The 13,077-nt window shown below is 47.5% G+C and overlaps 1 protein-coding gene across 4 annotated transcripts in view; it reads left to right on the top strand.

Annotated features, from left to right (window-relative positions):
* Positions 1-2,888: 2,888 nt before the first annotated feature.
* The window catches only part of IFT140 (intraflagellar transport 140), a 247,720-nt gene continuing 237,531 nt past the window's right edge, over positions 2,889-13,077 (top strand). The window contains exon 1 of one of the 4 annotated variants that reach the window (XM_034784204.1): positions 2,889-3,014. The gene's annotated coding sequence lies outside the window, so the exon portion shown is untranslated. Of the gene's footprint in view, positions 3,015-3,299; positions 3,695-9,257; positions 9,298-13,077 lie in introns of those variants that run through there. The other 3 variants (XM_034784203.1, XM_034784206.1, XM_034784205.1) reach the window with 3 other exon arrangements.

Genomic DNA, 13,077 nt, shown 5'->3' with positions numbered 1-13,077 from the left:
AGCATGCTTTACAGGGTGGGGAATTACAAGTAGGCCCCTATTTTCTAGACGGTTACGCTGTCGTTGATGGGGTACACACAACCTTTGTGTTTAACAGGTGTCTTTTCCACAGCAGTGTGACCTGTTTTTGTGAAAAAGCACAGAACCCTATGACGGGGACAACTTTTGGGTTTCTTTATTACAAGACGCAGCTCAAGACCGACTATTTGAAAAGACTTGGTTACATAGTGAGGAGTGGGAGGTGATGATCGAAACAGAAAGGAAGCTTGCAGATTTCCTAAACTAAGCCCAGCAGCCTCAGCCTCCATGCCTAGGGATGCTCTTTTTGCGGGGAGGACTAATGCTATCCGCCTATATTACAAACCTAACTTTGGTGAAGAAATCCACTATTATGATTTTACCAGCCTGTACCCTTTTGTAAACAAAACCAAAGAATACCTTCTCTCTCTCTCTTTCTCACATACACACACACAAAACCCCCAGGAGCTTTAAATACACCAAAACAACAGTTTGCAACCAAATACTTTTAAAAAACCCACACTTATCTCTAGCATAGGCCCCCGAATCACTAACAACAATTTAAACATTAAAACTAATTTTAAAAAGACAAACCACCCATTTTTTAAAATACATCACATTTTGCAGACTAAAAAACCCCGTTAGTTTGAAACAAACCAAACCAACAGTTTGCAGCCATATACTTTAAAAAAACCCACATCTATGTCTTGCACAGACCCCATCTCACAATTTTACCAATAAAGCTAATTAATTTTTTTTTAAAAACACACACATACGCTTTTAAAAGTCAATTGCAGAAAGTTACCTTCCACCACAGGGTAAAGGGGTGCTGGCAAATGGCTATTCTGTTTCCCCCCCCATGTGTATTTGGGCCTTTGGGTTAAAGAACAAGCAAAATTTTAGTTAGTATTATTCCCCAAATGCATCAACCCCCTATACAACCAGTTTAATACCTGGGTTCTTTATTAAACAGTATTAAGCACAACTTCGTTTCAAACAAACTTCAAAGTCTGTAGTTAGCAGGTTGATTTGATCACTACAGCCCTTAATTAATAGATACTTAAGGAAATTAGGCACCTCTCCCCAAAGTTCCCTTTTGTGATCTGAAGGGTGGGGGAATTATGTTGTTTGCACAAAGAGGCTGCCTTTTTTTTAATTAATACCTTTTCCTGTTTCAATGAAAAAACATCACTGTAGGGCCTTCTTACATTGTTAAACAGTAAATCACCATACACAACAATCTTTAATATTACTGTACCCGCTCCTGACTGGGGGGATCTTGCAGATATCAGTGAATGTCTATTTTTTTAATATTTCTTTCATGCTTAAAGTTTTGTGTTGTTTTGAAATAAAATGGATGTAGCACATCCTTAGTAAACACCCTACAAATACCCATAGCTTTTAAATCTTTTTACAGCAAATGCCTGTTCTACAAAAGTATGGTGGAGGTTTGTGAACCCTTGCAACATTTCAGTTTTGGGTTAGACCCTTGTTTATTTTTGTATATTATTTTATTGACTTTGAGTTGCTAGAAAGAGTGACCCATAGCGTTCAGCCAAATCCTGGGTTATATTTAAACTGTCCAATAGAGTTCTATCAACTTCTGGGGTTTTATTTAATTTAATATTAATCAGAGCTCACCATTTCCACCCACCCTCCTTTACTGTGGGTGTACACCCAACAAACTTAATTACTGATCACTAATACAAACCAAGAGGCTCCATCAAAACTTTTATCTTACTTAAGGGCCACACGGACCTTCTAATAGAAACACAGATAGTCACAAAGCCCTTTTCAATATATATTTTTATTCACAGCAACCAGATTTTATATTTCATGTTTGTCCCTTCACCATTCTCTAACTTAATCCTTTTAGATTTCATACAAATAGTCTTTTTCTTAAGCAGGGTTCTATAACATTTTGTGTGGACCAGATGGTCAATATAACGCTGTAAGCAGGCATCTTCCGGTTCGGTCGTTTTCTTTAAAACACTGTCAGGGTCTCGCCCGAATTGCACAGCATTTACCAAGGTCACCCCTTGTGCTAAATTTTCTTGGGTTAGGAACAGACTTTGCAAAGCATAATCTATGGCAATAACAGTGTTTAATAAGCTTTCCAAACACAGGTCAGCACACAGGTCCCGGAGCTTGCAGTTTATATGCTCCGAAGTCCAACTCATGCAGTCATGGTGCCGTTGGGCTGGCGCGTCTATGACACAGCCCTCACAATCTTCAAGAAGCTTTTCCCTAAGACAGTGATTAAGGACAGCATAAACAGCAGCACGTACAATAGAACTCATGACTTTTTTACACTCACAACGTGGGGGCAGAAGTAGTCTTGGCACATCAGTTTTCAGTTTCTAAGTGGGTTTCTGTGACCCAACCTGTCACACGGGGCGCTGCTGTATTCAGGGCCAGCTTTAAGCCGATTCGGCCGACTCCCCGGAATGGGGCCCCACACCTAAGAGGGCCCCGCAACGTCCAGGGCTGCTGGCGGAGTGGGGAAAGAGAGAAAAAAAAAAAAGCCAAGTCCTGCTTCTCCCCTCTCCCTCCAGCGCTTGCGCCGCCATACAGCTGATCAGCGCAAGCCTGGGAGGGAGGGGTGAGGAGGAATGCGGCGTGCTTGGGGAAGAGGCGGGGCCAGGGTGGGGGTTTGGGGAGGGATCCAATGGGGCAGAGAGAGGGCGGGGCTGGGGGCAGGGCCAGGGTGGGATTTGGGGTGGGGTCCAATGGGGCAGGGAGGGGAGGGGCTGGGGGCGGGGCCAGGGCGGGGATTTGGGGAGGGATCCAATGGGGCAGGGAGGTAGTGGGGATTTGGGGAGGTATCCAAAGGGGCAGGGAGGGGCGGAGGCGGGACAGAGGTGGGGGGGGGGGGGGCACGAGACAATTCACGTCCTGGCGTGGGGCCCTGCACCTGCTAAAGCCAGCCCTGGCTGTATTCACCATGGAGCACCCATAGGGATACACATCTTGAAAAACCTCAGTTACTGCACAGGGTGAGTAACCGTCTCTTCCATTCCTAGCTCTGTCGCTGGCCTGCTGGGTGACCCTGGCTTGTAGGGTGACCAGATGTCCCGACTTTATAGGGACAGTCCCGATATTTGGGGCTTTTTCTTATATAGGCTCCTATTACCCCCACCCCGATTTTTCACACGTGCTGTCTCGTCACCCTTCCGGCATGTCACTTCCCTGCTCTGTGGTTCAGTTTCCCAATCTGTAAAAGGCGGCTAATGAGACCGACTGCCTTTGTGAAGTGCTTTGAGAGCTACTGGTGAAAAGCTCCTTATAAAAGAGAGCTGGTGTGATCTCCTCCGACCAGGGGCAGGCCGGACAGGCAGCAGCGGCGCACGCTGCGCGTGGACCGTGGTGGGGACGGGAGCAGCCCCTCCTCCCACCTCATCGATTTAAAGGGCCAGCCCCATTCGCGCAGTGGCGAGAGCGTTCTTCGGCTTTTAGGTTCGGCGGTTTCCGTGACCGTTCGGTTTAGGCCGGGGGGTTCCGGGACCGTTCGGCTTCCCCGGCCGTCGGGTTCGGCGGTTTCCGTGGCATGGGCTCCGCTGTTGTCAGGGGTAACGCTAAGCATCTCGGTGCGAGTGGAGGTCTGGAGGCCGCCACGCAGGCCTCAGCGTGTCTTTGCCCTCACGCACTGGGCCATCTGCGCTGTTGCTAGCGGCGGGTAAGAGTGCGTGGAACTGCGGGGCGCGGACAGAGGGGTCCCGGGTCGCAGGCCTTAGAGAACGGCCTGGCGTGCGGTTGCTTTGCCCCCTACCTCTGCGAGAAGCTGTTCGGGCGCCGGGCCCGTCCTGCTGGCGGCGTGCAGAATCCGGTTCGGGCGTCTGGTCTGTTCGGGAGGGGAGGGAGCTCGGGATCTGGTTATGAGCCCAATTGAGCCTTCGGAACCTGTGTGTGCGCGGGGGTCTCTTGCCCTCCAGTCCGGTGAAGTGTGAAAAACTATCTGACGTAATTTGTTACCAGTAGCAGTTTGTTACACTACAGTGAGTATGAGCTATAAATTGGAGAAGGCAGCTATTGAGAGAGCTTAAGAAACTTGCAGTTAAGGGTCAGATCTTTTATTGTAGGGGAAGGGAGTGATCTTGAAGATGCCTGTTGTGGAATCAAATCTTATGCTTAATCATGATTAGAAAAAGGATTTTTTGATATTTTCCCAGTAAAATATTTTCTTTTTCTATTTGTTTTACAGTCCATTTGACTTGTTTACTGATGTACTGCTTCTTTGTTGCTGTACATTTTAATAAATAATTTGAACACAAAAATGAGAACTAATAAATAAACTGGGGGAATTGGCCAGTGTCTTGTCGTAAAAATGAATGGATTCTGCCCACGTGGAGTTCATTGTTGGTTCAGGGTCTAAATTAGACTTTTTACAGTCCTTTTCACTTTAAAGTTTACTACTTCAGATTATTAAATGGGTAAGATCAGTTTTTTTAAAAACTGAATTTGACAATATCCCTTGAAACCTGGCTTTTAAATCTGTGCCCTTTACCTGCAGTGTGTCCATCTTTGGGTAGATCTATACTTACTGCCGGGTCCGGTGGTAAGTAATCGATCTTCTGGGATCGATTTATCGCATCTTGTCTAGACGCGATAAATCGATCCCGGAAGTGCTCGCCGTCGACACCGGTACTCCTGCTCCGTGAGAGGAGTATGTAGAGTTGACGGGGGACCCTGCCTGCTGCGTCTGGACTCGCGGTAAGTTCGAACTAAGGTACTTCGACTTCAGCTACGTTATTCACGTAGCTGAAGTTGCGTATCTTAGTTCGAAGTGGGGGGTTAGTGTGGACCAGGCCTTTGACTTCTGTCACTTGTATAATATACCTTGATTTCGTATATTTTTTCATATATAATATTTAAAACCCTTTTAGAGTTTGTTAAAATATTACAAATAATGATACGGGGGAAAGAAGCATCCACGGAGAGACTTTATAGGGGTAATTGCAGAGTTTCTGAGGGAAGTGTCCCAGAAAAGCATCTGGAAAACTGTTTATTATTGTATTTGCTGCAAGATTCACTGACCGGTATGTAACTGAGCAAGAGGGGAAACCTTTGTTGAGGAAGTTGATTTGGAATCTGGGGTAGCTGTAGGGTGACCAGACAGCAAGTGTGAAAAATTGGGACAGGGGGTGGGGGGGTAATAGGAGCCTATATAAGAAAAAGACCCAAAAATCGGGACTGTCCTTATAAAATTGGGACATCTGGTCACCCTAGGTAGTTGATATTCCATGTGTGATACTATAAACATCTTTAGTTGTGGAGATCAGGGCAGAAGAACTATAATCATAATTGGCTTGCCTGAATCTAAATCGTGCAGCTGTGGATGAGGACTATTCAAATGGTGTGCTGGTTTGTTTTTATGCATTGCAACAACCTTAAACTTGCTAATCTGGATCTCAAAAAAAATTCTCCCTCTCTCTTAAGAAGTTTGATTTTTATTTTGAAAGACATGTTACTATTTAAAGTTTCAAAACAAAACCCTACCAAAATAAAATGTTCCACTGCGCACACAATTATCTCTTGGATATGAGAGAACAAACCTTGTGAAAAATGTTACTCACATTGCTTAATGAACTACTAGTAGGCGTGCAGATTCTAACGATTAAGGTAGTTGAAAGAGCATATATAGACTTATGGACTGCTGTGCCTGAATGGAGACCCATTGAGAGCCGAAGTCCCAAAAGAGTACTTTAACTCCAAGTTCTTGAAACACTTTTGGGGCACCTTGGTGGTATTTCAGAAGTATATTTTGGGTTGATACTTAGGCTAGAGCTCTGAAGGCAATGATTAAAATACTATTTGGCTGCTACTCACTTAAAATATATTTAAGAAAATGCATTGGAGCTAGGGTAGCCTGGGTTTGGGAGATTATTAAGAAGATAAAGACTGGCATATTTGTACATGTTGTATTTCATGATGGATTTAATCACCCATGTGCCTGAAGTCTCTAACTTTCCAAGGAGAGGCTCTCTTGTTCGAGACTTTGCAAAAAATAAAAAGTTCTGGAACTTACAACAATGAAAGACAATCCTGGCCTTATGTTTGAAAACATTTCTTAGGTGTGGTAAGTTTGAAGGGGTTAAACATTTCTGGATCTTCAGAGGCAAAGCTACAAAATCAGAAGTTTGATGCTTCAGTGAATGTGTGGATATCTCATTTACCAGGTTACAGCAAGCATCACTAGTGTGGTTTTAGAGCTTTGACTCAATACTGTGGTCTAGTTATTTAAATATATAAGTAGGCTTATTATGGCAATTTCATGTAGGTATTCAGAGAGAAACTAGGAGTGCCCTCTGTTGGGGGTTGACTCTAAAATTACATGGTAATACCACCAAATCTGCAAGGATTTCACATTTATGTTTAACTAGATTTTAACTACAATCTATGCCTTTTGGAATATATGTAGTCTTGTAGCCATGTCGGTCTCAGGATAGTAGAGAGACTAGGTGGGTGAGGTGATATCTTTTATTGGACCAACTTCTGTTGGTGAGAGAGACAAGCTTCTGAGCTTTTCAGAGCTCTTCTTCAGGTCTGGGAAATGTATTTAGCTTTTACTCAGTGTCACAGCTAAATACATCTACTATAAATAACTCAAAGAACATCCTACACCACAATTTACCCAGGAATTTAAGGATATCATCAAATCCTTCCCCAAATAACTACAATAGAATCTCTACAACCTCATCCCCCACTTACCCACCCTGGGGACTTCTATGAGCTTCCCAAGATATGCAAACAATGGAACCAGGCAGACCCATCATATCTGGCCATGGCACTCTTACTGAAGGACTACAGGGACTCCTAGAAACCATCCTCAAACCACTCACCACATAAAGGGCCAGCTTCCTCTGAGATACAACTGACTTTTTCAAAAACTCTGCAATATTAACAACCTCCCTCAGAACACCATCCTTGCCACCAAGCATGACCTCTCCGTATACACCAACATACCTCACAATAATAGGGTCACGGCCTGCCTCAAATATCTACAAGACAATGGACAACCCTTGAATATCCAGCCCAAACACATCACCGAACTCGTCTATTTAATCCTCCTGCATAACAATTTTACATTGAACAACAAAACACTTTGCCCATACCCTGGGAACAGCAATGGGTACTAGGATGGCTCCCTAAAATGCTAACCTCTTCATGGGCCACCTTGAAGAAGAATTTCTGGACATATGCATCACAAAACCAATGATTTACCTGAGCTGTATGACGACTTTTTCATCCTCTGCACAGATGACCTAAACTCCCTCATATAACTACAATTCCCCCCCCACATCCATTAAACTCTCTCCACAACACACCACTAGCATAAACTTCCTGTACACCATGATCAGCTTCAACAATGGAACTCTACATACAACAATATACAAGAAACCCATGGATCACCACATCTACCTTCAAAGATCCAGTAACCACCCCAAACACACCAAGAAATCTGTTATCTCCAGCCACGTACTCAGATACCACAGAATGTAATCCGAGGAGAAAATCAGGCATATATACCTTAACACAGTTAGGCTTGGTCCACGCTAGGAATTTACATTGGTATAGTTACATCTCTCAGGGATGTGAAAAATCTATATCACCTAGAGCCGTACCTCTACCAACCTAACTTTTGGTGTAGACAGCGCTATAGAATTCATTCATTGACCTAGCTACCACCTCTTGGGGAGGAGGCTTACCTACAGGAATGGGAATCCCTTCTGTCGATGTAGGTAGTGTCTACGCTGTAGCGTTTTAAGTGTAGACATACCCTATATCAGGCCTTTACCAAACAAGGATGCTCCACCAGAGAAATAGATTGCATCATGGTACAGGCCACCCAAATACCCTGAGAGAACCTGCTTCAATAGGGAAATAAAATCCCCCTCTGACTGCACACCCCTAGCTGTCACCTTCTGCCCCACACTGAAACCCATATGGGCAGTGCAGACCTTAGGGGTGGGCTGTGTGGATGTCATAGTCAGGAGGGCGCTGTGTGGCAGCACAGAGGTGAATGCTGGCAGGGGAGCGCCCAGATTTCTCCCTGCTTCCTCCCAGCAGAGGAATGGAGGTGCGGGGGCGAGCAGCATAGGTGCTGCAACTAAGGGTGCTGGGGATGCTGCTGCACCCCCTGGCTTGAAGTGGTTTCCATTATATACAGGGTTTACAGTTTGATTCAATGGCTCTCTGCACCCCCCACTGTACAAATTGTTCCCGCACCCTGGCAAGTGGTGACACACAGATAAATCCCCCCCCCCCCGCAAAGTTCCTCCAATGTGTTGGACATTGCTCCTTGCTCCCTCTCTCACAGCCCCTGGGGAGGGGGGCCATGGAGGAACAGCATTGGAGGTTTCCACGAACAGCAATGCCAGCTGCTCCATGCATCCAGGTCAGTTTCCTCATGTGGGTGCGGGAGGGGGTGCAGGGGTTAGGGGCAAAGGGAGAACAGTGCAGGGGTTAGTTAAGAAGGGTGCAGGAGGGGTTGGAGAGAAGGGAGTACAGGGTTTAGGGATCAGGAGGGATTAGGGGAGTACATGGGTTAGGGAAGAAGGGGCTGCAGAAGCGGGTTGGGGAGAAGGGGTTAGTTGTTGTGTATTTTACAAATAATTTCAGATATAAATCTCAGATTAGATGCCTGAAATCACATTGAATTTTATTAGTGACTACCATCTCTCAGCTTCTCTGCCCTAGCACAAGATGGGTCCATCTCGCCCTCTATCTGTCTGGGTTCTTTCCTTTTAATTTTATTCTTGAGAGCATGCAGAAACCTATCAGCAGGAGCCAAAGATTTTATCCTGAAACCTTTACTCTGCAAGGAGTCCTTACTCACACTTGTTGAACTCATGAAGGTTCCAGGATCTGTCCCCAGCTTCTGCTGTAGCTCAGCAGTTCAGAGTTTTGGAGGAACACTATATTTGTGTTGATTTGTCTGCAAACATTTTAATGTTTTGCTGCTGCCATGAAGAATAAAGAATGATTCTGTGTTCTACCATACAGTCGTTGGCCTGGTCCACACTAAGCCCCCACTTCGAACTAAGATATGCAACTTCAGCTACGTGAATAACGTAGCTGAAGTCGAAGTACCTTAGTTCGAACTTACCGCGGGTCCAGACGCGGCAGGCAGGCAGGCTCCCCCATCGACTCCGCATATTCCTCTCGCGGAGCAGGAGTACCGGCGTCGACGGCGAGCACTTCCGGGATCGATTTATCGCGTCTAGACAAGACGCGATAAATCGAACCCAGAAGATAGATTGCTTACCGCTGGACCCGGAGGTAAGTATAGACATATCCCTAGTATCCTGAAGTAAAATCACAAATGCCAGACTCCTGTTGTCTATATATGCTTTCTCTCTCACAACACATGCTATGTTGTCTTTCTGATTCTGAGACAGACATTACAGCTGTGTAATGCTGTTAAAGCTAGAATGTATGGGTTTGCACAGGAGGAATTTCACTACAAATTAATTCCTAATAAAGATAATTTCTTCAGAATAAGCACTGGAATCAACTGTTGCAATATTGATTAGCCTAATCAAATTATAATTTTTGTAAAGACTGCTTGATAGCAGACAATGTATGTCCAAGTCCAAAATGTATACCCTTATGCCATGTTTTTTTCAGTTTATTTTTATTATTGCTTTTTATTTTTTAACTAATATAGAAGTTGCGAAGTGGTTGCTAATTTATTCAATTATAACAGAAGCTTGGAGAAGCAAACACTGTGTTCTGTATTCTGTTGGACTGATTACTGTGAATAGGTTTTTAAGTCTTAATCTCTTGAGACTCCAATTCCACAGCTATTGATATTGGAAATTCCTGTAGTAGATGATGCAGTGTCCATCCTATTTTACTGGAATATGTGAAAGAGTGTACAGTAGAACACCTCAGGAATGGAGGTTGTTTATAACTCTGAAATGTTTGTGACTGTGGACTAAACGCATAGGCGTGCGCAGCACATTTCATTAGGGTGTGCACCCAGGGAGCCCTGCCCTAGCCCGCCCCCCCATCCACTCCCTCCTACTTCCCACCCCCTGACTGCCCCCCTCAGAACCTCCAACCCCCCCTGCTCCTTGTCCCCTGACTACCACCTCCTGGGACCCCTGCCGCTAACTGCCCCCCAGGACTCCACCCCCTATCTAAGCCTCCCTGTTCCTTGTCCCCTGACTGCCCTCCTAGGACCCTACCCCCTACCTCTCCCTGACTGTCCCGACCCTTATCCAGACCCCCGCCCCCAGACAGACCCCTGGGACTCCCACGCCTATCCAACTGCTCCCCACCCCTGACAGGACCCCCAGAACTCCCGACCCATACAACCTCCCTGCTCCCTGCCTGCCCCAACCTCTCTCCACACCCCTGCCTCCTGACAGCCCCCCCCAGAACTCCCGACTCATCCAACCCCCCCCAGCTCCTTGTCCCCTCACCACTCCCTCCAGAGACTCCCCCCCCACCCCCAGGATCCTCCTTGCTCCCTGTCCCCTGACTGCCCTGATCCCTATCTATCGTCCGCCCCCTGACAGACCCCGGGACTCCCATGCCCCATCCAACCCCCCCTGCTCCCTGACTGCCCCTCCAGAGATCCCCCACCCCCTATCCAACCCACCCTGCTCCCTGTCCCCTGACTGCCCCATCCCTTATCCAACCCCATCGGCCCCGGACCGCTTACCATGAGTCCCCTAGTAGCATGTTTAGCTCCATGCAGAGCCAGACACGCTGCCCCGTGCATGGGTGGCAGGTTTGTAGAAATTTTGGTGGTGCCCAGAACCTGCCCCCCGCCCATCTCTGCCCCACCCCCATCTGCCTAAGGCTCTGGGATGGAGTTTGGGTGCTGGGTGCAGGCTCCGGGCTGGGGCAGGGGGTGGGTGTGCAGGAGGGGTTGAGAGGTGCAGGCTCTGGGACGGAGTTTGGGTGCAGGCTCTGGGCTGGGGGTGGGGACATAGGAGGGGGTGAGGGGTGCAGGCTCTGGGAGGGAAGTTTGGGAGTGGGAGGCGGTGCAGAGGGAGGGGGTGCAGGCTCTGGGAGTGAGTTTGGGGGCAGGAAGGTGTGTGTGGGAAGGAGGAGGGGGTGCACGCTCTGGGAGGGAGTTTGGGGATAGGAGGGGGTGCAGGGGTGAGGGCTGTTGGGTTGAGGATGAGGGGTTCATGATGCAGGAGGGGGCTCAGGGCTGGGGCAGAGGATTAGGGTGCGGGGAATGAGGGTTCTGGCTGAGGATGCAGGGCAGCCTGGGGGGTGCAATTTGCCCCGGGCCCCGCAGGGGCTCCCATGAGAATGTCGGAGGCTCCTCCCCACCTCCGCCTTCCCCCGGCGCCTCAGTGCACCGCATCCAGGAGTGACCCTGGGCAGTGCTGCAGCGCCATTGTGGCTCCATAGAATCATAGAATATCAGGGTTGGAAGGGACCTCAAGAGGTCATCTAGTCCAACCCCCTGCTCAAAGCAGGACCAATTCCCACCTAAATCATCCCAGCCAGGGCTTTGTCAAGCCGGGCCTTAAAAATCTCCAAGGAAGGAGACTCCACCACCTCCCTAAGTAACGCATTCCAGTGCTTCACCACCCTCCTAGTGAAATAATGTTTCCTAATAGCCAACCTGGACCTCCCCCACTGCAACTTGAGACCATTGCTCCTTGTTCTGTCATCTGCCACCACTGAGAACAGCCGAGCTCCATCCTCTTTGGAACCCCCCTTCAGGTAGTTGAAGGCTGCTATCAAATCCCCCCTCATTCTTCTCTTCTGGAGACTAAACAATCCCAGTTCCCTCAGCCTCTCCTCATAAGTCACGTCTCCAGACTCCTAATCATTTTTGTTGCCCTCCGCTGGACTCTTCCCAATTTTTCCACATCCTTCTTGTAGTGTGGGGCCCAAAACTGGACACAGTATTCTAGATGAGGCCTCACCAATGTCGAATAAAGGGGAACGATCACATTCCTCGATCTGCTGGCAATGCCCCTACTTATATAGCCCAAAATGTCGTTAGCCTTCTTGGCAACAAGAGCACACTGTTGATTCATATCCAGCTTCTCGTCCACTGTGACCCCTAGGTCCTTTTCTGCAGAACTGCTACCTAGCCATTCGGTCCCTAGTCTGTAGCAGTGCATGGGATTCTTCCATCCTAAGTGCAGGACTCTGCACTTGTCCTTGTTGAACCTCATCAGATTTTTTTGGCCCAATCCTCTAATTTGTCTAGGTCCCTCTGTATCCGATCGCTACCCTCTAGTGTATCTACCACGCCTCCTAGTTTAGTGTCATCTGCAAACTTGCTGAGAGTGCAGTCCACACCATCCTCCAGATCATTAATAAAGATATTAAACAAAACCGGCCCCAGGACCGACCCTTGGGGCACTCCGCTTGAAACCGGCTGCCAACTAGACATGGAGTCATTGATCACTACCCGTTGAGCCCGACGATCTAGCCAGCTTTCTATCCACCTTACTTCTTTAACTTGGCGGCAAGAATACTGTGGGAGACCGTATCAAAAGCTTTGCTAAAGTCAAGGAATAACACATTCACTGCTTTCCCCTCATCCACAGACCCAGTTATCTCATCATAGAAGGCAATTAGGTTAGTCCGGCACAACTTCCCCTTGGTGAATCCATGCTGACTGTTCCTGATCACTTTCCTCTCCTCTAAGTGTTTCAGAATTGATTCCTTGAGGACCTGCTCCATGATTTTTCCAGGGATTGAGGTGAGGCTGACTGGCCTGTAGTTCCCCGGATCCTCCTCCTTCCCTTTTTTTAAAGATGGGCACTACATTAGCCTTTTTCCAGTCATCCGGGACCTCCCCCGATCACCATGAGTTTTCAAAAATAATGGCTAATGGCTCTGCAATCTCATCCACCAACTCCTTTAGCACCCTCGGATGCAGCGCATCTGGCCCCATGGACTTGTGCACGTCCAGTTTTTCTAAATAGTCCCGAACCACTTGTTGCGGAGTGTGGGGGAGTCAGGGCCCTGCACCCCTCTTCCTGAGATTCACTGCGACTCTCAACCAGCCAGTAAAGCAGAAGGTTTATTTAAGGACAGGAACACAGTCTCAAGCAGAGCGTGTAGGTCCGACCA

This window comes from Trachemys scripta, chromosome 10 (genome assembly GCF_013100865.1).
Source record: "Trachemys scripta elegans isolate TJP31775 chromosome 10, CAS_Tse_1.0, whole genome shotgun sequence".
In the NCBI taxonomy this organism is placed as follows: domain Eukaryota; kingdom Metazoa; phylum Chordata; order Testudines; family Emydidae; genus Trachemys; species Trachemys scripta.
Note: the sequence above shows the minus strand (reverse complement) of the source record. Positions and strands in the feature narration are given on the sequence as shown.